This window comes from Mustela nigripes, chromosome 2 (assembly GCF_022355385.1).
Source record: "Mustela nigripes isolate SB6536 chromosome 2, MUSNIG.SB6536, whole genome shotgun sequence".
Lineage (NCBI taxonomy): Eukaryota > Metazoa > Chordata > Mammalia > Carnivora > Mustelidae > Mustela > Mustela nigripes.
Window position 1 is genome coordinate 51,203,335 of NC_081558.1, and position 24,879 is coordinate 51,228,213.

Here is a 24,879-nt window from a genome sequence, read left to right on the forward strand (position 1 = left end):
TTCATTACGCATTCTTTTTTGAAATCCAAACTAGTCAACACTTGCTTTTTTAACACACTGTTGGCCAAGGCAAGTTTAGCCTTGTTCAACTTAGCTTTCAGCTAGGTACAACTATAGTACAGAAAATAGGTTAAACAAGCAGGGAAAAAATTAAACTAAACAGGCCAAGTTTAGTTTTGTTTAGTTTTGTTTCCTAACTAACAAGTTTAGTTTTGTTTCCTAACTGCTCAGTATGAAGAGAAAATTATCAATGCATATTAAGTATTCAGCAACCCACAACACAACTTTTTGGCTGCAGCTACAATGTACACAGTGGCAATTTAAATTATATCAAGTTGAAAATTCAGTTCTTTAGTCAGAGTAGCCACATGATTAGTGGCTACCATACAGGTTGGCAAAAATGCAGAACATTCTATTGGACACTGGTAACCTAAAGCACTAGGAAGCATACATCCAAAACTGAGAGACCAATAACCTATCAAACCTTAAAAAGACATTGACATGTTGCTCTTTCCATTTTACTTACGATTGGCTAGCTATCAGGGAATACACTAGGAGCTTGGTGGTACAAGACTTAACAAGAACCTGTGACCTCAAGCAGCTCAGAATAGGAGAATTTAAACAAGCAATGACAACCTGAGAAATGCTGATTCAACCTACTATCAGATGAAAAGCACTTGTAACCTTTCTTTAGGGGTGTCAGGCTTCTGGGAAGATAGACAGAAGGCAAGATCATAGGGAAGATGGTATTTGAGTCTTAACAGTCTTGGAGTAAGAAGCACCAAGGGTGCCACCTCAGAAGGAACCAGCCTACAAAGAGGTAGGGCAATGACACTATGATTTGGGTCAACAATTCAGTATGACTGGAGAGGTAATGTTTGAGGTATATGTAAAAAATTGTAGCAAATGAAAAAGCTGTTAAGACAAGGTCAGCCCATTGAGGGGCCTTGTATATTACTCTCACGTTGATGGAATTCATCCTATAAGTAGTTAGGAGCTAGTAAAGGAGTTTGATCAGTCATTTTCACCCCTATCTGTATGTTGGGACAACTGTCTCAGCAACATGTTTGATGGATCAAAAGTGGGTTAAGCCTCTGCCTTTAGCTCAGGTCATGATCTCAGGGTCCTGAGACCTAGTCCCACATCGGGCTCTCTGCTCCGCAGGAAGCCTGTCCCCACCCCGCTTCACCCGGGTCAAATAAATAAAACCTTTAAACAAACAAAAAAAGATGATACCACAGGCAGACACCAGTTTGGAAGCTATCAGCATTACAGCAATTGAGCCCAGTTACCAATTGATGAGAACAGAAATAAAAACATGGATCGAGAGGTATTCAAAGGAGGGAAAACGGAGGTGTTGCTGAACCTCATATCCAATTCTTAGTAAGGCAGTAATCAAGGTCATCTGACTGTGAAGAGATCAACGAGTGGAATCCTAGCTGAGGAAAAGGATAAAGTGTAAAACAAGGTAAACATTCAAGGAGGAATAAATACATAACTGGGTAAGAGTGAGGCCTCTCCTCAAACTGGGTAGCCTTAATTGGCAGAAAAACTGATCTGTCTGGTTTCATGACTCACTGGGCTGCCAAAAACAGGAGAGGAGAAAGCCACTACTATGTCTGGGGATTCAAAGAGCAAGTACAACAAAAGCAAAATGCGCTCAAAGTAGGAGTGCGAGTTGCTAAGATCCCTAACCAAAGGGATGCTAGGAAAGGGCCTAGAATTTTAAGATTAATATTTAATTTCAAATGCTATACTTGGTTGGTGTCAGCAAGATTCTCAAATGGGGTGAGTAAAAAAAACCTCCAATCACTCTGCCTTTAACCTCCCCTTTACCTACAGGAAAAATACTACAAGAAGGATCTTAAGTAGTAATAACACGCAGTCTAGCTGCTTAAAAATCAGCCCAAGGTGAATGCTTGGACTCCTATTTCCTTCCTCTACCCCTATTATAATTACTTTGTGACACAAACTCAAGTCTGTGGGAAGAGAGAAATCTTACACCTGCTCAATCCATGCAGGACAACGCCCAGCCACCAGGTTAAGCCTGGGCAAAAAAGTCCCGCCCACAATCGAGAAGGAGCAACTCGACTTAGAGGCGATGACGAGATCGCGGGGGAGGGAGGGATTCTTCTAGGCCCAGGGCGGTCCTTAGGAGACAGGAGGCAGCAGAGAACTCCCATAAAGGTATTGCGGCACTCCCCTCCCCCTACCGAGAAGGGTGCGGCCGTCTCTCCGCCTCCTCCACTGCAGATCCCTCAGGATTGCAGCTCGCGCCGACTTTTGGAGAACATGCACCTCCCTCCCACAAACCAGCAAGACCGACCCCCGCTCTTTCCCCCACCCCCGCGACTCCGAGAGCAGATCCGGATCGTCTCGTCCTTCAAGCGGCGGACGCCCGGGGCGGAGCCGCGGTCGCCACCACCCAGAAGCCTCGGCCCAGCAGCCCGCCTCCGCCTTCAACGCGCGCTTCCTGCCACGTTGCGCAGGGGCGCGGGGCCAGACACTGCGGCGCTGGGCCTCGGGAAGGACCGTACCATCGACCGCCTCCCCGCCACCCCTGCTGACCCGCTCAGTGGTTTCGCTCATTTGGGACCCGAGCCAATGGCATGGGGCCTTTCCCCGGGCTTCAGCAACCAATCAGATGCCGAAGCTGAGCAGGCGGAGGGTAAACCGACTCCCTCCAAGGAAGGGGCGGGTGGCAGGACGCCCGCTCGGAGGCACTTTCACTGACCCTCCACCCCCCGCGGGAGGTCGACCGCGCCCGCTCCTCCAACTCTCTCCCCACCCCATCTACCTACCCATCCCACCCAGGGAGCAATGCGAGCGTGCCCAGGCGACTGCGCACTCCCGAGGCTGTAACTGACAGGCGCTTTACTCCAACCAAAACACGCCATTTGTGTTTTCACACGCGGCGGGAGGAGAAGCGGCCAATCAGTAACAAGAGGTGAGCCGGAAGCGCTCCTCCCTGCATGAGCAATGGCTCCGTCTGGATTCGAGCCTTTTCCGCTCTTCTCCCTCCCCCTCTGGTTGCCGCAGGGCGGGCCATACTTCTGCCTGCCTCTGACCACCTCCTTCCCTTCCAGCCTAACAAACGTTATACTCCCTACTGCCCGCGGGGGAAAGCGACCCCTCTCTCTCCGTCAGACCGCCTCAACCACCCATCTCCCTCCGGTCCACCGGGCCCCCCTCCCACCAGAGTCCCGCTCCCCTACCTAGCCGAGGCTCTCTGAGGAGCCGGAGCCCCTGAGCACAGCCTCTTCTCTAGGCGGCCCCGGCGGCTTCCGCGGATTGGCGGCGAACTGACCAATGGGTGCGGGGCGGTGGGCGGAGAAGCCAATGGCGCGGCGGGAGGGGGCGTGTCCCGGGTGCCCCTGGCGCCGGCGGTGGGAATCCCCGTGCGGTCAGTGGCGTTTCCGCTCGGGCAGCGGGCTGAGTGAGCTGCCGCCGCCGCCGCCGCCGCCGCCGGGGGAGGGGCGGCCGCCGCCCGCCTGCGCTGAGAGACTCACGCAGCCCCAGTCCCGCCAGTCCGCCAACACTGTAGTGCCGGCCCCCCCCTTCCTTCCCTGGCCCTTCCCCCTCCCCGCCTTTGGCTCGCTCCGCCTTTCTGCCCCCCACCCCCACTTCACGGGCACGGGCCATTCCCGGCCAGGAAACGCCGTGGCGCCGCGTTGGGCCTAACTCGAGTCCTGCTGCCTCCCGGGAGTGCTGTGCGCCGCAGCCCGGGCCCAGGCCCCGGCAGCGCCTGGGACAAGGTAAGGGTCCGACAGAAAAGAGAGACCTATTCTCACGACTGGGCCCTGGGGGAGGAAGGGTCACCTCCTCCGTCTCCCCGCGCTCGCTCTTCGGGACGTGGGCCTGGCCCTCTCCAGGCTTTTTACAGGAGGATGCTGCCCCTTCTCATCCCCCTCGCTGCCCCCCACACACCATTGCACCCCTATTTCCCAGGGAGAGAGGCCCCCTTCGTAATCTAGTCGACCCCACTCCCCTTTTCATGTCTTTCCTGGGTCAGGACGCTTCCCCTCCCCCACGCCTCTTCACCCCTTTTCCTGGGAACTGCCTACTCCACGTTTACCTTTTACTTGAGGATAGGCCTCTCCCTGCCCTTCTCTAAAAACGCACAGGCATACTTTTTTTCCCCTCTCCCCTAACCCCCACCCCAACCCCCTTTCGCGCGGCCTTGTGACAACTCTGATCTGGGGGAGGCCTCTATCCCCCCCTCCATAATGTTCCTGGACGCCTTCAGTATCGTTCTTGGGTCCCCATCTCAGATGATTGCTTCTTTTCCCACATTAAAGACGTTACCTTCGCCACCCCCACTTCACATTCTTGGGCATACAGTGGCGTATGCCCCCGTATCTGAGATAGCCTCATTGAATTTGTAGGGTTCGAGCCTGGAGTTGAGCCAGTTTGTGTCGTTTTTCCTGCCTTGGGCGTGGAGAGCGATCATTTGAGAACGTCCTTAAAAGCAGAAAAATTTACGCTTTATGAATTCCCTTTCCCTTTGCGTGGAAGCCAGGGATGTAAGGTGAATGGTGGTAAGAAAAAGCCCTGGTTTTTTAAGTAGGTGAATCGCACGAGAGGGAAAGTTGAACTGTTGGGAAAGCCCCTTCTATGCTAATTTATTCTATAGAGCGCCTTTGCTTGTCTGACTTAGAAGCAGTAACTGGTCTTTCCCTAGGATACTGATGCTGCAGCCAGCTCTGCTGGTCTGGGTCAGGGGTGCGTGTATGACCTGCATTTTCTGCTTTCTCATGTTACTTGTGCAATGTGTTCACCAGTAACTCATTTCTTACCCAGAGCTCAGGGTTCCATTGGGCTTTGTCTGTACTTTAGTACATTTCTCCAATTTTCTCCGTGGTCATAGTACTGAAGAGTCCTCAGGTTCTCTGGGAATTTCCTTTATAACTTGACTGAACAACTTGCTTTTAAATGACATATTTGTGATCAAGGTCATATTTACATTTTTTGTTGTTGAGCAGTTGTTGCATAGCTGTACTTTTGATTGGGGAGGATCCAGCTGAGTTGAGTGTTTAGAGATTTTCAGGAGAATGTTTGTGAATTGCGAGAAAATTTCTTGATGGTTAATTTTATGTCATTAATGGTTTTAGGTCACTCTGAGAGAAAAGTTGTAAGTGGTAATTTTAGATGTGTGAAATGTGGATATGAGCAAGGACTGAAACAAGACTATTCACATAATCAGAGGTTTCTGGGCCTCTTGGAGGACACAGGATTTACTGGATTTCTTCCAGTTTTCTCAGGAGGATCATTAGTTTTCTAATGTTGCCCCAAATTCTGGCCCGTTACGGGATTAGAGTCTTCAAGGTTTACTCATACTATCATGTTTAGAAAAATGGATTATGTCCTTTGATAAGACACAGGGCTCTGTCTCTAGCTGCAAATTTAAATTTGACTATAAAGAGAGTGTTTGGGAAATTGGCCTTTTAAAGATGAAAACTTAATCTTCACTTCTTCGTTGCTGGCTTAATTTAAAAATGGATATTTGGTGAATTTTGATTTTTTTTTGGTAAAAGGTTTTGGTTTAAAACTAAAAGGTTGACCTTAGGATTGTTTGGTTCTTAAACATAATTCCGGCCTTTCTGGCATAGAGCACTGGTCCAGAAAAAAAAAAAAAGAGTGTGTAAGGAGTGGGGGTGGGGTAAGGAGAAGGTTGTTCCTTTGGGTTGGATCACAGGGGTGAGTATACAAGGCAGCAGCAGCTGCTGGCTCTGGAGCTCTGGTTGCTACGTGAGAAGCTTGAGTAGTGCTGGCTGCTGTCTCCAGGGAAGGACAGCAGTGCAGCGTCCATTAATGCTGTTGGCTGCAGGGAGCTGCACTTAGGCGATGGCTGCTTCAGGACCAAGAAGAAACCTTGCTTTCCTGGGAATTTTGACTGCTGAGCTGGTTTTGCATTTTATTGGTGGGGAGATCAGGGTTAGCAATTCGTAACCTTCTACCCATTTATGGATATTAGCATCTGGAAAATGCATCATAGTTAAAGACTCTTCTTGTTTTGTTTTTGTTTTTGTTTTTTTGGCAGATTTTCACTTTTTGCCTGAGGATTTATGCTTGGATAGGTCTAAAAGTTCCATTAGAGTTTTAATTTTTCAATCCATTTAAAACCAAAGTAATAAGAATTTAAGGATCTTCCAGAGCACCAGAATGGGAAAACCCAGTTCTTTTTTCTGCAGCTGACATGTTTCCTCCATCACTTTAATTATTGAATTAATTTTGATATTTTGTTGTCTGTGTGCCTCCTTCCTTCTCTCAAGTTGTTAGGCCACATCTACCTTATGGAATAGATGTTTTGCTAACCATATTACTACATTTGGAATTGTAAACTCTAAAAAGAACGGCTCTTTTGGAATGATTTCTAAATATTAATCTCAGAAGTATATTCTTAATTTCTGTATTAGTATAGACTTCTCTCGACTAGATTATTCTTTTGGCATTTGACCTATAAAATTGATTTCACTATATATGTGTCAGATGTAGTCTTGTAAGATCACAAGGATGTATGTTTGTCCATGATCCATTTGAATAAAGGACGGGCCAGAAGGAATACTCAGAAATCGAGTAAGTCTGGAGTACAGGATACTTGAAAAGATAGCATCTGAACCCCTTATATGATCTCTCCCCTTCCCCCTCAGCTCTTGCACATTAGGCAGATCTTTGATTAGGCACAACAGAGTATGGAAATACTTGAAGGAAAACCACCACCCAAATATACCACCACTTACATAGTATCTAACAGATGTCAATGTGTTTTCGTCCCCCCACCCCTCCAAAACTCTTGTATCCTACTTTTTCCCCCCAGAATTTTGATATTTTCAGTTTTGTGTAAATGTACTTAAATCCCACAATCATCTATAATGTGTAATCTGACTCTGGCATTTGTGGCAGGGAACCAAAAAGAATAAAAATGAGTTTTGTCATTCACAAATGTGGCTTGCATTGTCTCTCCGTGATACAAACCAGACTAATGAAATAGAACCTTTAATGAAAAATATTTTACGTGGGTCTCTTATTAGTATTACATAAAAGATGTCATATCAAATAAAGATGGTTTCACTCATAATGGCTGTTTAGCATAGCTTAGATATAAATGTAAATGTCTTTTAGTTTTAAATTACTACATAACATGAAAGTTACCTTATAAAATAATTGCTTTTTCACTTGTATTTTCTGTTGTTTGGAACCCTTTGTGATCTTGATGTAATCATTTTCTGAAAGATCATAGAGGCCCTTTTCATAGGATTTATTTAGCAGTATGCTTGAAAATTTTTATATATTCTGATACTGTTTTGTGTCTAGGAACTTACATACTTTCTGAACTTATTCTGGCCTTTCTAGTGGAGGGTTGACATCTCATTTTTTGCTTCTGGATAGGGAAGTAATATATTGCAAAATGGAGATGTACAGACAACCACTCTTACCTTATCCTCTTCGTGTTGAGATAACTTAATGAAAGATAAGGCCACAGTTAACAATCATTGGATACATCTTATTATTGAAAATTTGATTGTGATCTAGAATAAAATTTTCTTCTAATTTCTGGTTCAGCTCTGGTGATTTGTCAGCTCAATCTGAAACTAAAAGGCTTAGAAGTGGTGAATTTTATTTATAAATAAACTTCCAGGTATTGAAAACTAAAACTTATTGATAGGGATATTTCTTTAAGACAGAACTTAACTTTGAACTCTGTAAAATATATAAGATAATGTATATTTAGTAATACAACTGGTAGTTATTTGAAATTTGATTAAAAACACCCTCAGGGGTGCTTGGGTGGCTCAGTTAGTTAAGCTTCCTGTTTGATATCACCTCAGGTCTGGATCTGCTCAGGTCAGTGAATTCAAGCCCTGTATTGGGCTCTGTGCTAGGTGTGGAACCTACTTGGGAAAAAATCCTTTCTGAGGCAGTCCTTAGAAAATAAATATAATGCGTCTGTAATAGACAAGGATTGGTACTGTTCCTTACTGCCAAAAATCCAAAATATGTGATGAAATGGTACTTTTAACCTCTAACTTGCTGTAGCAATTGATCACTCTTGTGGTAAAGATTCAGAGAAATTCATGAAAGAATACCATTTCTTTCATTTATCAATATGTATTTTGTTAAATCATTTAGAATCTTATGAAAAGTGTCCTATTGTATATTCATTTCTAAATTGATATCCAGTAATGGGGGGGAGGAACCGTTAGAAAGCATCACTTTAGAAAAAGCTCTTAACACTTTATGAAGGAAACCATGAGAGATAATAAAGAAACAATGAAGCTAAACCTCAGCCTACTTTATAGGAGCCTTCACTGAGCAAAGGATTTGTAATCCCATCCTGTCTTACTCAGTTTTTCCATCATATTGATTTTGTTTGCTGAATACCTCAAGGAGAGATGTAAGGGTCATGTTAAGTATCTTTGATATAAAGGCAAGGAAAAGGAATTTTTTGCATATTGGAATAGTATAGTCGTATTGTTAAAACACTAAGAATATTAGCGAGTTTTGCTTTATGTATATGAGTGTTGGTTTGGTCTGATGGCTTTCTCTTCTGTGCTTTGCTGTCTTCCTTGTAGTCTGAGAATTTTCAGAGTTTAGATGGCAAATTGAATTAGTGAGAATCATTTCCTAAGCTATGTTGGTTATGTATATACACCCAGAGCTGGGGATACGCTTTGGCCTATGTTATAAATCATAAAATAAGTAGTGAATATAAGAATTTGTAAGAATTTGTTTCTGTCTGGGGATTCAAGTTTTTGATGTGCTACCTAATCAAGGGAAAATGCCGAATTCCTTGCTGCTCTGCTTGAAAAATAGATGGAAGCATGGGAGGAGCCTGAGACTTCTGCAGCAGGATTTGGTCTGAGTAGAAAAGGAAGATTTTTGTTTCAAATTGCCAGCTGCTTATGTCAGACTGACTCCCTTATTATGCTTTTAGTTGGCCTGTCAATATGGCCAAACAGCTAGATAAGTGCGGGGCAGGACAAAGGGCTCTTTACACAGCGGGGAGGCAGTGTTGGTGGGGGAAGGGCAAGAGGTAGGAAAGGCAGGAGGAGGAGGTTCTTTTCCCTGGGAGATTATTCAGTTTGGCATACAATTAAAGAAATCATTTATAGTTCTCACTCCAGCATTGAATTTGTGCCAACTATATAGTCTTAACCCCAAATTTAGTATGTCTCTGAATATCGGGTAGGGACCCATAAAAAACTAAAGCTTTTTATTGGTTAAAAGAAAACAAATCCCATGCACTCCACCCTCCTAAATATAAGCCACCTCCTGAGGAAACCAGTTCTAGAGCATCTGACAGCTGAATTCTCGTTAAGAAATGAAAATGAATATTTTACCTGCATAAAACTTTCATGTTTCCATATATATATATATATATATATATATATATATATATATAGTCTTTATTTAGATTGGGATTAGACCAGAATAGGTAGAATAATTTGTTTCACTTTGTGAAGTAGTTGCATATTGTTAGCTCCAATTTTATTTTATTTTTTAAGATTTTATTTGTTTAAGTAATCTCTACACCCAGTGTGGGGCTTGAACTCATAACCTCGTGATCAAGAGTTACATGCTCTACCTACAAGCCAACCAGGTGCCCCTGTTAGCTCCAGTTTTAGACCAGTAATATGGAGAGCACCCTACAGGATATGAGTGTTGGATTGCCATCGTAGAAAATGCTTACTGAAGAAAGGCTCCTTATTTGTCTCATCCCTACTTCTTGGAGAACCTAATACTCCTTGGAAATTACTCCCAAGGTGCCCTCTCCCCTTTTTAGGTTAGGCACAACCTAGTTTAGTACATTTATACTCAGCTCCCAAGCAGAAAGTGGGGTGGTTGCATCTAGCTTGTTAGAATAATATGAATCATGGAGTTGGAAGAGATTTGGCAGTTACCTGGCTCTTAAGCAAAATCACAATGAAATATTTCAAAGCTTGGGCCCTTTTTGAAGTTCTGTTTTGTTTTTAAGATTTTATTTATTTATTTGACAGAGACAACAGCGAGAGAGGGAATGCAAGCAGGGGAAGTGGGAGAGAGAGAAGCAGGCATCCTGTCTGCTGCTCATGGAGCCCAATGCAGGGCTGGATCCCAGGACCTGGGATCATGACTTAAGCCAAAGGCAGGTGCTTAATGACTGTGCCACCCAGGCGCCCCTCTCTTTGAAGTTTTTATTAAAATGTTAAACTTGTGTTCCAAACAGTATTTTTAGTTAGTTTTATTTATGTATGTATTTTTTAAGATTTTAAGAAATCGCTACACCAACCCTGGGGCTCGAATGAATCCACAACCCTGTGATCAGGAGTGCATGCTCCACTGATCCAGCCAGATGCCCCTATTTTTAGTTACTTTTAAAATAAATGTCAAACAGTACATGTATGCCAGTTCCTTCAAAAACAATACGGATAAAAGAATTGCATTCACATATAAATTAGATTAGCAGTTATTGGAACTAAAAAAGATTCCTCTTTTATAAAGGACTGTATGCTAAGGTTTTTTAAAATGCTTAATATATTTTAAGAGAATTTAGATTTTGGAAATAATTGGTTTGAACTGTTTTCCAAGAGTGTACATCTGTTACTTGCATTGAGGTACCACCTGTGTTGCAGTGTTATTAAACTAGCCTTAAAGCTTTGCCTTCTATCCAAACTGTGCAGGCAAAGGTAAAGTGAACTGGTAACTTTTGCTCATGGTTTTGGACCTTGTGACTGTTAGCAAAGAAGGGATGTTTTAGATTAACAGAAAAAAATGGTCTTTAATGCACTTTTTTTTTTTTTTTTAAGATTTTATTTATTTGACAGAGAAATCACAAGTAGGCAGAGAGGCAGGCAGGGAGAGAGTGGGAACCAGGCTAGGCTCTCTGCTGAGCCCTGACATCATGAGCTGAGCTGAAGGCAGAGGCTTAACCCATTGAGCCACTCACGTGCCCCTTTAACGCACATTCTAATATTAAGCAAACCTGATCAAGCTTTGTGTCATTTCCCTCTGTAAAAGAAAGATGTGTATTACCCACTTAACATTTTTTTTAAAGACTTTATTTATTTATTTTACACAGAGAGAGAGCACAAGCAGGGAGAGCAGCAGAGGGAGAGAGAGAGAAGCAGGCTCTTTGCTGAGCAGGGAGCCTAAAGTGGGACTTGTTCCCAGGACCCTGGAATCATGACCTGAGCTGAAGGCAGACACTTAACCGACTGAGCCACCCAGGCTCCCAACATCATATTTTAGTATGTAATAGCTTTTGCAGTAATGATACAATGTTTTGACCTGAAAAGGAAAATCTGAGTGACTAATTTCAATTGCCATTAGTTAGAAGGTTTTTTTATTAGTGAAATAGCAACAACATGAAGTTTAATGAACTATATTTTATATTACCATAAAAATTTAGGGTAGTCATTTCTTCTCTTTATAATTTGCTCACGTGGATTATTTCCATAGATTTGTGGGATGAAAATAGAAGCCATCTAGCTCAAAACCTGACCTCCATTCCAGGTCGTTTTCTCTACATGAACCTCATTGCTAGCATTAGAGTAAACATCTTTTCACACACATATGCATGTACACATAAACCCCTCTTCCCAAATAACTAGAAATCTCTTCCATCTTGAGTCCTTGAGCTGCTATTACCTGAATCTTGCCAGAGGCTCTAAAAAGTTTGGGGAGTGGTGAGAGGGGCAAATTTTGATCCCAGAGGTTTTGATAACTGCTTTGGTTCCCCGAACAGCTAATCTGATTTTCAGTGAGATCTCCAGCAGTAGACGAGAATGGAGGTGAAACACAGCATTGTACCTCATCTTGCCTGTGCAGCTGCTCCACCTTATTTCCTGCTATTATTATCTCACAACGGCTCTCCCCAGCAAAAAAGGAACTAGGACAAAGGGGGAAAATTGGATGGACTCATAGGATTTTTTATTATGGTTAGGTTGTGGCTTTGTTTATATGTATTTATGTACAAAGTTAATTTTTTCTTAAAAGTCAGTAGTGAAAGAGATTTTATAACTTCAATATCTTCCACTTTGTTTCTTAATAAACCATTTCAGATTCTTAGCCTTACAGGGGAAAAAAAATGTTTTTAAGCATATTTAATTTCATTGGCTATTCACACAGTCATTATTACCACCAGATGCCACTTCATTAACTTGAAGAAAGGGAGAAATCTCTTATATGGATAATGTTTGCAGTTTTATTGGGAATTACTTATTTGTGTAACATAGACCTATGACTAAAATAAGGTTAAAAGTTAAAACTTTATATATGTTTATCCCTTTACCTTAGTGGAGGTGAAATTGTTTGCATACAAATTTTTCATCCCTCAGTTCTTTCTTCAAGCTGCATAATTTATTTTTCTTCAAGCCTTCTCTTTCCTATATCACCACCCCAAACAAAATTTATTTTTATCATTTTTGTCTTCTGATGCTGAGATTTTCCCCACTCCTGAATTATGAAGAGTCAAATAAAACCCAGTAATCTAATAAATTGTGTGTACTGCTGAGTAATAGTAAGGGATTATTTCATAACTCTTTAGAAATTATGATCTGGTTAGGATGTTCTAGTATCATGTTAGCATATTTTGTATTGTTAACATGTTAATTTTAACATATGTCCATATGGATCTCATTGTTTGATATTTGCACCCATTGTTTGTCATTTTGTATGAGGTTGTTGTAGTCCTTTTCCCCCTCCCCCTCTGGTCTCCATGGTTTTTTATTCTGGCCCTGTTAAAATCTTTGGCCTATGTTGGAAAATTCTGTTTCTTTCTGCCAACCTCAGTGCATGCCACAACACATACAATTTGTACTCTCACATCTCTATGAAGGAGGATGATCTCTAGTTAATAAGCAACTGTTAGGGCATTCGCAGTATCCAAGGAGGGTTTTATTTAAGCGGAAGGACCTGTTGGCAGTTAGACTGCATATGCATTTATGTTACATTTTCCTTTATTAATGCAGGCTGTTGAGAGTTGACTTGTTTTATAAGAGTAACCAGACAGAAGGGGAAGAGACACAGTTAGGATATCGTTACTTTAAAAAAAAAAATGTTTATTATGATAAAGTTTGGGTTAGACTCTAAAGGGCACTTTTTTAAACTTTAGTTCTAAAGACAAAAGATTTTAACCTCCTAAAATAGAACAAAGAAAAAAGGGCTTTTAGGGCCGTATGATTGATTGCATGCCAAATGTAATTGCATTAGATTGTTGTATGAATGCATACATTTTTATTTTCTCAATTTCTGTGGTGCAAATTACTGTGGCCACACAAATTAAATGTCTCTGTGTGCATAGCCTGAAAAATATTAAGTAGAATGACCAATAAATAATAGGAAGGTCTGAGGAAAATGTAGAAGCAAGTCCAAATTTTTGAAGTCTCTTTTTAATTATTTCTGTTCTTGCTAGACATGTTTAGTTTTATTTATGGCAGTTAGAATTTCAATGTCAAACAAAATAGTAGTAGTAGAACAAAATAAGGGTAGGTTGACATGGTATCGGTGCACATTTTAGGATGAGGCTGAAATTGACGTGTATTATTACATATATTCACATTTAGGCTACTTTTTAATTGGAAAAAGTTGACCCAATATTTGAAAACCTATGAAGTGGCATAAAATACTCACAGATTAAAAGGGTAGTTACTTTATTAGTGGCTCATTATATAAGCAATACTAAAACCAGATGTTTACTAAAAATCCCCCCAGGGTCGCCTGGGTGGCTCAGTTGGTTAAGCGACTGCCTTTGGCTAAGCATTATCCTGGAGTCCTGGGATTGTCCCACATCCGGCTCCCTGCTCAGCAGGAAGTCTGCTGCTCCCCGTGACCTCTCTTCTCTCATGTTCTCTCTCTTTCATTATCTCTCTCTTCTTCTCAAATTAATAAATAAAATATTTTTAAAAATCCCCCCAAGGGGCGCCTGGGTGGCTCAGTGGGTTAAAGCCTCTGTCTTCAGCTCGGGTCATGATCTCAGGGTCCTGGGATCGAGCCCCACATCAGGCTCTCTGCCGAGCTGGGAACCTGCTTCCCCTTTTCTCTCTGCCTACTTGTAATTTCTATCTCTCTGTCAAATAAATAAATACAATCTTTAAAAAAAAAAATTTTTTTTTTTAAATCCCTCTAAATTAGGCTAGCATCATTTATGGAGATTTGAATTTACTGTAGCCAAACTGCTTAGAACAAAACAAGTAGGTAATAATGCCAACCCCAAGGCTCTTACTTTGGAGTCTTGGCTAGTTGACCTGACCCAAATGTTTTTACCTCACTCTTCCTAACTTAACTGCTAGGTCACTAAGATTTGAAGTGTTACTGGGAATAAGGTATCTGTTCATCAACTAAGTAGGAGTCTTAGCCGGCCATGTGTGGAGGCCCATGGGAAGACTTGTATTTTAAGAGAAGCAAAGCTCTTGAATAGGTGCAACTTTCCCTTCATAGTTTATCATGAATCGTTGGTATGAAAAGGAATGGCTTGAAGTTTGTAGAATAAACTTGAGCAACAAGAAGAGACATAGACATCCCTCTTTATGAAGTAACTGTGTGCCAGGCAAGAAAGAGGAAAAAATTTTATAGAATACTTTGGTTTTTCTGTCCTTTATAATATTCAGAATGTGTTTCTTTGGAAAATCATTACTCAGAGGACTGAGGTGAATATCTTTTGTGAAAACAGTAAAAAATAATAATAATGAACTTTTATAGGTAGAGTGACGGTGTGTCTCAATTTCCCTGGGACAGTCCTGGTTTAGGCCTACCACATAATTAGTAATAGCCCCTCTTTCACTCTCAGAAATGGCCCACTTGGGACCATAAATTATATGCTCACCCTAATTATAGAGGATCATGGAACTTTTCTTGACTACATAGCAACCCAGTTTTCTTTTATATAGCTCTTTGATTCTCCTCTCTGCTAGGATTTATCTGTTGGCCTGTCTGAACCCCTATTTCCACATGAGCAGTTCTTGGAGCACTTTTTTTCCTTTTAGTTCTTGGTGAGGGAGTGGGTATATTTAGATTTGATAATTACAAATACAGTGAAATAGAGGGAAAAGAAAAGTGGATTCCCTTTGGATTTTATTTAAATCCAAATAACCCATTTGGGGGTGCCTGGGTGGCTTAGTCGGTTAAGCATCTGCCTTTTGCCTTTGGCTCAGGTCGTGATCACAAGGTGCTGGGATAAGGCCCATGTTGGGCTCACTGCTCAGTGGGGAGTCTGCTCGAGGATTCTCTCTCTGCTCTAGTGCGCGCTCTCTCTCTCTCTCTCACTGTCTCTTTGCTCTTTCTCTCTCGATCAAATAAATCTTTTTTTTTTTTTAAGTTACATAGTAGCTTATCTATGTGATGTTAAGCCTCCTCACCTGGATCAACCATTCTTAAACTTTATGCTCTTAAAAATTGAAAGCCCCAAGGAGATTCCAAAGGTTATATTGAGATTTACCAGATTAGAAATTGAAACAAAAAATTTTATCAACTAATTTTAAAATAATTGTAATAAATCCTGCTAACATAAATGACATATATTTCCACAATTTTTAGAAAGGGGCATTGTTTTACATTTTTGCAAATCTCTTCAATGTCTGACTTAATAGAAAACAGCTGGCTTTCTCACAGCTGCTTCTGCATTTAATTTGTTGTGATAAGTTGTTTTGGTTAAGACTGAAGAAAAACTGGCCTCACACTGATACGTAGTTGAAAAGAGAAAGATTTCACATACCCTCTGAAAGAATCTTGGGAACTTCAGCAGTTCTCAAACCACACCTTAGGAACAATGGGCCTAGATCCATTATTTCCTTTATGGTTGCAAAATGGTGATATTTTATCACTACCTCATTTATTTTCTGTAGTACTCCCTCTTGTATATTTGGTTATCCTAAGGTACATTTTGAATGCAAAATGAAAGATCAGTGGGGTTTTTTTCCCCCCTCTTAACAGTTCAAAATAATGGATTGGTAACCTAGCGGCCTCCATGGGTGATTAGTGAGGTGTTATTATTGTGTACTGTGGTCTGAAATATGTTTGGTATGTTTCAGTCCCTTGCAGTTATTATTTTTGACATTCAAATTGTCCCGCATTTGGCTTTTGTCTTCTCATTCTCAGTTGTTTCCTGGCTTATTATTTTTTTGATTGGTTCCTTGCTTTCTAGTATGACAGGATGTTCCAGGATCATTCTGTACATTTCCTGCCCCAAACCTGGAATTACTCATTTCTGCAACTCACTGGTTTCTTTTGGGGGAAATGGTACCTAGAGACCACAGTATGGGTACTAGGAATGTTCATTGCTCTTGCGTTGGTCCTTGTTTCTAGATCTTTTCAATGAAAAGGACTAAAAAATGTTTTTTCTTCTTTTGTTTCTTTTAAAAAATGCCAGTTGTTGGTATTTGGTAACTTTTATTTGAAATTCAGTACTGCATCATTTTTTTAAAGTCTAGTTTTCCCCAACCCCCTAATCCCAGTGTCACTAACACCAGTGCCATTACTCTTTGCTTTGTCCCACATTGCGTACACAGCAGTTTTAGAATGCTTGAACAATATGATTACTGGAAAGTGAGTTTGTTTATACTCTTAGAATGTATCCCTCTAAGGATATGCTGTCAAATTATGTTTTAAAATCACTTGGGGGCGCCTGGGTGGCTCAGTGGGTTAAAGCCTCTGACTTCGGCTCAGGTCATGATCCCAGGGTCCTGGGATCGAGCCCTGCATCTGGCTCTCTGCTCAGCAGGGAGCCTGCTTCCCCCTCTCTCTCTGCTTGTCTCTCTGCCTACTTTTGATCTCTGTCTGTCAAATAAAATAAAGAAAATCTTTTAAAAAAAAAAAATCACTTGGAATAATTCCTTTCCATGTGACCATGCCACCAACTTGATACACTGAGGTTAATTTTTGTTTCAACTTAATCTCAGACTTTTCAGGGATTACTTTTTGTTTTATTATTATGTAAAATAGTATTACTAAGTGAAATGTACAAGTTTGCATGTAGTTAGGGAAATCCAGTTTACAGTCCTTCCCCCCTGTTCTTTTTTTTTTTAACATATTATTTGCTTCAGGGGTACAGGTCTGAATCATTAGTCTTACACAGTTCATCATAGCGCATACCCTCCCCCAGTGTCCCTAACCCAGCCACCCTATATCTGCCCCCTGCCCCCCAGCAACCCTCAGTTTGCTTCCTGAGATTAAGAGTCTTATGGTTTGTCTCCCTCCCAGGTCCCATCTTGTTTCATTTTTTTCCCCTCCTTACCCCCCATGAACCCCATGCCCTGCCTCTCAAATTCCTCATATCAGAGAGATCTTATGATAATTGTCTTTCTCTGATTGACTTATTTTGCTTAGCATAATACCTTCTAGTTCCATCCACATCATTGCAAATAGCAATATTTCATGTCTTTTGATGGCTGCATAGTATTCCGTTGTGTGTGTATACCACCTCTTTATCCATTCATCTGTTGATGAACATCTAGGTTCTTGCCATAGTTTGGCTATTGTTCCACCCTATTCTTTTCCTGACCCTGTATGTAAGGCTTGACAGATTCATCATGAATATTTATTTTGTCATAATATTTCTATTATAACACAAAAATCATTTAATATACTAAAATTGTCAGCCTCTAGATTTTTCAGTAACTAATAATTATTTTTAGTCCATGGAAGAAGATCATGGACTTTTCCATGACTGGTTCTTCTAGGAACCAGAATTTCTTGCTTTAATTTATAATTCAAGATAAGAAACTTCCTTTCTCTAGTAAAAATTATCTCTCTTGAAATGCTAGATCATTTTCCATTTGTCTCTGATGATTTCAAGTACTTAAACCTGACTACCACTTGGGGCACTGGTACTTGTAGAAAGCTGTTCAATTAACATTCCTTGAATGGTTCCCTCTTAGACCTGAAAATAGACAGTATCTTAGATAGGATGTCATCTTCTCTTTAACATTGTCATTTAAAATTCAAATTACTTGATTTTATAAGTCTGAAATATTAGATCATTTAAAATCATAAACCTGTTGAATATGAAATCTGTTTTATCCTTTTGAACTAAAAGAAGTAACATTAACATATTTCAGCAGTGTGTGTCACATTATAATATAGTTATAGGCTAAAAAATATTAAATCAGGATATGTCAGATGTGAAGCAATAGTGATTAAAAATGTGAAGATTCTAAAATTGGATAGACCAAGATTCAGATTCTAGTTTTCTGTTTTCTTGTTTTTAGTCTTGGACAAGATCCTTAACTTGGTGAGTTTTCTCTGGCTAAATAGGAGTAGTACATTACTCATAAACTTGTGGGCATTTCATGAGCTAATGCATGTAAAGTAATTGAAGAAACCATGGTTTGTATAAAATAAGCATCCAGTAAATGTTAGCTTTTATTTTGGAAGTTATTGTTGTTAGGAATATTTGATCGATTCTGGTATCTTCACCTTGGGATAAGTAATGATTTCATGCTATAAATGGAGCACCTAATTTTCATGATTCCATTGGTTATATGAAAAGAATTAACTGTTTAGCAGAGGAATAATTGGTGTACCGCAAATTTGTTTGAGGCTTCTGACTTGACAGACGTATTGGTATTTACAATACAAATGCATTTATAAATATCACATTAAGAAATTTATACTAGAGGGGCATCTGGGTGGCTCACTAGCGTCAGCCTTTGGCTCAGGTCATGATCCCAGCGATCCTGGGATCAAGCCCCACATCAGGCTCCCTGCTCGCTGGGAAGCCTGTTTCTCCCTCTACCCCAGCTTGTGTTCCCTCTCTCGCTGTGTCTCTCTCTGTCAAAAAGAATAAAATAAAGATTGATTTTTTAAAAAAATTTATACTAGAAAAGGGAGTTTTAAAGAAAGCTTTTCAGGATCCAAGGTCCTTTTCAGACATGAGCATTTGAAGTGATTTCAGTGGCTTATAGGCTGACCAAAGTTAAAGGAATTTTTTTACCTTTAGAATTTCAGGATACATCTGCCTTTTCAGATAAAGCTGTGTACCACCAGATTGCTCATAAATTTTGGTATTTAGGATAGTGTGTGTTTTTAATCTTTATTGAGATAATTAACAAATAAAATTGTACTGTATTGCATACAACATGATGATTTGATTGTACATTGTGAAAAGATTCCAACAATTGAGTTAATTAACACATTCATCCCTCACATATGTATCCCAGCTTTTGGGGGGGGATGGTAAGAAACCTGAAGTTCTGATCTCTTAGCAAATTTCAACTTTGCAATATGGTATTATAAACTATAGTCACTGTGTAACTACCTTATCTAGTATCTATCTTAGATCCTCAAGCCTTATTCATCTCTGTAACTGGAAGTTTGTACCCTTTTACCAGTCTCTCCCCATTTCTCCTGCACCCCAGCCCAACACCCACCATTGTACTCTGATTCAGTAAGTTCAATTTTTTCTTTTTAAAGTAATTCCAAATGTAAGTGATGCTATGCAGTATTTTTCTTTCTCTGGCTTATTTCATGAAGCACAAGCCTCTCCAGGTTTGTTCATGTCATCAACAAATGACAGGATTTCCTTTTTTTATGGCTGAACAATATTCCATTATAGGTAAGTAGATGAGTATCCCATTTTTTAATCCAGTCATCTTTTTTGTTTTTAATTTTATTTAGTTATTTGATAGAAAACACAAGCAGGTGGAGTAGCAGGCAGAAGGAAAGGGTGAAGCAGGCTCCCTGCTGAGTAAGGAGCCTGACATGGGGCTCAATCCCAGGATCCTGGGATCATGATCTGAGTTGAAGGCAGTTGCTTAATCACCTGAACCACCCAGGCGCCCCAATCCATTCATCTTATAACAGACTTTTAGATTGTTTCCATACCTTAGCTGTTGTGAATAATGCTCCTGTGAACATGGGAGTACAGGTATCTCTTCAAGATAGTGATTTTGTTTTCTTTGGCTGTATTCCCAGAAGTGGGATTGCTGTATCATATGGTAGTTCTATTTTTAATTTCTTGAGGAGCCTCCATACTGTTTTCCATAATGACTGTACCAGTTTACATTACCACCAACAGGGTACAAGGGTTCCTTTTTTTCTGCATCTTCACTAGCTTTTGTTATCTCTTGTTTGATAATAGCCTTCCTAACAGGTGCCAGGTGATATCTCTTCATGGTTTTGAATTGCATTTCCTTGATAAGTGATGTTGAGACCTTTCAAGGGCCTGTTGGCCATTTTTATGTCTTATTTGGGAAGATGTCTATTCAGGTCCTTTGCCCATTTTTTAATTGGGTTTTAATTGTTTTTTTGTGTGTGTCTGTGCTATTGAGTTGTAAGAATTTTGGGCAGGCGGAGTTATATGGGTTTCTTGGATATTTTTGTTATCCACCCCTTATCAAATATGTGGTTTGCAAATATTTTCTCTCATTCCATAGGTTGCCTTTTTATTTTGTTGATGGTTTCCTTTTCTGTGCAGAAGCTTTTAGTTTGATGTAAACCTACTTGTTTATTTTTTTATTTTGTTGCCCTTGTTTTCAGTGTTGAATCCCAGAATCATTAACAAAATCAATGACAAGGACCTTGCACCCTATGTTTTCTTTTAGGAGTTACACAGTTTTAGATATTACATTCAAGTTTAATCCATTTTGAGTTGATTTCTGTGTATTGTGTAGAATAGGGGTCTAGTTTCATTCTTTTGCATGTGGAGTTTCCATTTTCCCAGCACCATTTATTGAAGAAACTGCCCCTTCCCCACTGTATATTCTTGGTGCCTTTGTTGAAAACTAATTGAAAAAATGTGTGTATACAGTATATGTACTATGATATAGTATACTGTATATAGTATAGTACATATATATATGCACACACACATACAAATGCCATATATGTGTGGATATATGTGTGGATTTATTTAAATATATATGGAGTTATTTCTGGGCTCTCTTTTTTTTATTTGACAGAGAGAGAGAGATCACAAGTAGGCAGAGCAGCAGGCAGAGAGGGGAGGGAAGCATGCTTCCTGCTAAACAGAGAGTCCAGTATGGGGCTCAATCCCAGGACCCCGAGATCATGACCTGAGCTGAAGGCAGAGGCTTAACCCACTGAGCCACCCAGGTGCTCCTTTTTCTGGGCTCTCTTTTCTGTTCCATTGATGTATGTGTGTGCTTTTATGCCGATACTATACTTTTTGATAACTACAGCTTTGTAATATAGTTTGAAGTCCAGAATTGTGCTGTCTCCAGCTTTCTTGTTCTATTTCAAGACTCTTGGCTATTCAGAGTCTTTTGTGGTTTCATAGGAGGAATTTTGGGATTTGTTTTTTCCTATTACTGTGAAAAATGCCATTGGAATTTTGAAAGGTATCACATTGAATCTATAGATCACTTTGGATAGTATGGACATTCTAAAAGTATTAATTCTTCCAATATATGAGCATGGACTATGTTTCCATTCATTTGTGTCTTCAATTTCTTTCATCAGTGTTTTATAGTTTTCAATATACAGATTTTTTTACTTCTGTAGTTAAATTTGTTACTAAATAAATAAATTAATAAGTAAGTTTATGCTGTTGTAATTGGGATTGTTTTCCTAATTTCTCTTTCCTGTACTTTGGTGTTAGTGTATAGAACAACTGATTTTTTTTTTTTTTAAGATTTTATTTATTTACTTGAGAGAGAGACAGTGAGAGAGAGCATGAACGAGGAGAAGGTCAGAGAGAGAAGCGGACTCCCCATGGAGCTGGGAGTCCGATGCGGGACTTGATCCCGGGACTCCAGGATCATGACCTGAGCTGAAGGCAGTCGTGGTATTGATTTTGTATCCTGCAGCTTGTTTATGTTTACAGCTGTTTATTTATTAACAGCTCTTCAGTGGAATCTTCAGGGTTTTCTAGGTAGGATACTATGTCATCTGCAAACAGACAGTTTTACTTCTTTTTTGATTTGGATGTCTTTTATTTCTTTTTCTCTTCTAGTTGCTCTGGTTAGAACTTCCCAGTACTATTTTGAGTAAATCGGAAGAGCGGACATCTTTGTCTTGTTCCTGATCTTAAAGGAAAAGCTTTCAGCTTTTCACCATTGACTATGATGTTAGCTGCAGGCTTGTCCTGTGTGGCTTTCATTATGTTGAGGTACATTTCATCTGTACCTAATTTGTTGCAAGTTCTTTTTATCATGAAAGGATATTGTGTCAAATGCATCTACAGAAAGGATCATATTATATTTATTTTTCACTTTGTTGATGTGGTGTATCACATTTATTGTTTTGGGTAGTTGAACCATCCTTATATTCTAGAAATAAATATTAATTATGGTGTATATCCTTTTAATGTACCGTTAAACTCAGTTTGTGAATATTCGGTTGAGGATTTTTGCATCTGTGTTCATCAGAGATAATAGCTTGTGGTGTTCTTGCCTGGCTTTGGTATCAGGGTGATAATAGTCTCGCAAAATTAGTTTGAGAGTGTTCCTTTCCCTTCAGTTTTTTGAAAAAAGTGTTTTAAATATTTCAGGATTAAAGTGAGGAGTGCCAAAATGAATTCAGATTGGTTGACAATATTTTTAGATAGAGGAATGGGAGTTTTAGGAAGGGATAAAATGGTGGGCTAAAGTTATTTTCTTCCATCCCCCCAAAACAAAAGAGAAACTAAAATGCACACATTTCCTTTTTTAAAAAAAATCTACCTTTCAGAGGTACATGCTGAAATATAGATGAAATGATATATTGCTATTGTTTGCTTTAGAAAGGAGGAGAGGTAATAGATGAAATAACATTAACTAAGAGTTGGTAATTATTGAAACAATGATGAATAAATGGCATTATAAAACTGTCCTTTTATACTTGTTTGAAATTTTTCACAATAAAATCTTTTAAAGTTTAAAATAAAAGTGTCTATAGACTGAGGGATGTGGGTCTTTGGTAAAGCTGATTTAGGAAACATACTCAGATGTTTCATCTCTCCCCAGAAGTAGTACTAGGCATTTGAGCTCCATTCCTCTTGTGACTATCACATGATACTTGCAGTCAACAGAAGAATAGAATAGCTAGGGGCACCTGGGTGGCTCAGTGGTTAAGCGTCTGCTTTTGGCTCAGGTTGTGATCCCAAGGTCCTGGGATCAGGCACCACATTGGGCTCTCTGCTTGGCAGGAAGCCTGCTTCTCCCTCCCCCACTCCCCCGCCTGTGTTCTCTCTCTCACTGTGTCTCTGTCTGCCAAATAAATAAATCTTTAAAAGAAAAAAATAAATGAAGAATAGAATAGCTACGTAGATATATAATGAATGTACTAAAAGGATATAATAATGTTTTAAAGAATTCTGGAAATCATTCCGGACAGGAAGATTGAGGAAACAATTGGGTGAATTAACAGTATATTCCCTATATAAGAGATTTCATTTTATGAGATGGTTGAATTTCTGAAAAAATACCTTGTGTATATTAGGTTAATGTTAAACAGTCAAGATTTCTCTGGGCGCTTGGGTGGCTCCGTTAAGCGTTGACTCTTATCTCAGCTTAGGTCTCAATCTCAGGGTTGTGAGTTCATATCCAGTGTTGGGCTCACTGGGCCTGGAACCTACAAAACAGACAAACTAAGATCTCTCTAAGCAAACTGTTGGGATATTTTGACTAGGAGTGCAGTTTACTCAGTGACTATTAGCAAATATTACTGTTAGTGGACTTGGTAAGTTACTAATAAGACTCAAGTTGTGGCTTCCTCTCTCCACTTTATACTATTGCTCTGGAAGCCACAAAATGGCTCCTGTTTACTTCTTTAATAGTGTAACCCTATGTACCAGAAGTGGGTACCTACAATGTGCTGAGTATCTTGCTAGGTTCTCTTATGAATACTGTCTCACTTAATTCTCAAAATTGTGCAGTGGAGTTGTTTATAATGAACAAATTGAAATCACAGTGATCACACAACTAGTAATGAGATGAATGAGTCAAGATCCTCATGATTCCAAGATCTTTTCATTGTACAATATTACCTATTTTACTTAAGGAGCCTCATATCTCTACTAGTATAATCTGCCCTTTCCTCTCCTCTGGACATTGGGTATTGCTACTTTTCTGTGGTTTTTATCTTTTTTCCTTTAGGATCCTCTGCCAGAATTGGATGGGGCTCCTGGATCTGGATGGAGAAAGGAAATGGATGGGTTTTAATTGAGCACTATGCCTTACGACAGTAATAAGTTCTGGCTTCCTTGATACTAAAAAAGAATTAGTAGGCCTCTTTCAATCACCCATACCTTGCCATTCAGTCAGTTATAGGCTTTCTTTATCAAACTGGCTGCAGTTCAGGAAAGGGTATAGAGCAGAGGCCTATGAATCCCTAGAATTTTGACCTCAAGTTTTGCTTGTTTTTCTAAGGAAAAGGTTCATAGTCCTAATCAGATTTTCACAGAAATCCGCAATCTGTCTTCAAAAGAAAAGATTAAGAGCTACAGATACCCTAGCATTTGGTTCCTAAGAGAGGAAGATAGGAGACATAATTTGTTCTTCAGCCTGAAAAGGTTTGCCCCCTACTTTGATCTACTGGGCCACACAGCAGACCACCACCACAAAGCCTACCTGTGAATGTGCTGTTTTCTTATAAAGAAAATCTGAATTCATAATTTTGCTACTGGAGATTAAAACCTACTTAGTTTTGACTTGTTTCCACTTGGCGTACATAGATGCACACTCAGTTTGCTTGGTAAACTCAGTAATTTTTTCCAAAAGAAAAGTTTTTTTTTCTTTAAATATTTATTCATTTGCCAGAGAGAGAGAGAAAGAGAGCGAGCATAAACAAGGGGAGCAGCAGGGAGAGAGAAAGAACCAGGCTCCTTGCTGAGCAGCACCCCCGCCCTCGCCTGACCCTAGCTGAAGGCACTCACTCAACCAACTGAGCTACCTAGGAGTCCCAAAAAGACTTTTTAAAAGGAAATCAGTGGAAGGCATTAATAACAGGTCTAGAAGTCACAAGACT

General features: G+C 40.0%; 1 protein-coding gene across 12 annotated transcripts in view; it reads left to right on the forward strand.

Moving 5' to 3' along the window:
* The first annotated feature begins 3,367 nt into the window (after positions 1 to 3,367).
* SETD5 (SET domain containing 5) overlaps positions 3,368 to 24,879 on the forward strand; it is an 84,817-nt gene continuing 63,305 nt past the window's right edge. For 8 of the 12 annotated variants that reach the window (XM_059390230.1, XM_059390221.1, XM_059390220.1 and 5 more), the window contains exon 1: positions 3,370 to 3,755. The gene's annotated coding sequence lies outside the window, so the exon portion shown is untranslated. Of the gene's footprint in view, positions 3,756 to 24,879 lie in introns of all 12 variants that reach the window. The other 4 variants (XM_059390229.1, XM_059390231.1, XM_059390225.1 and 1 more) reach the window with 3 other exon arrangements.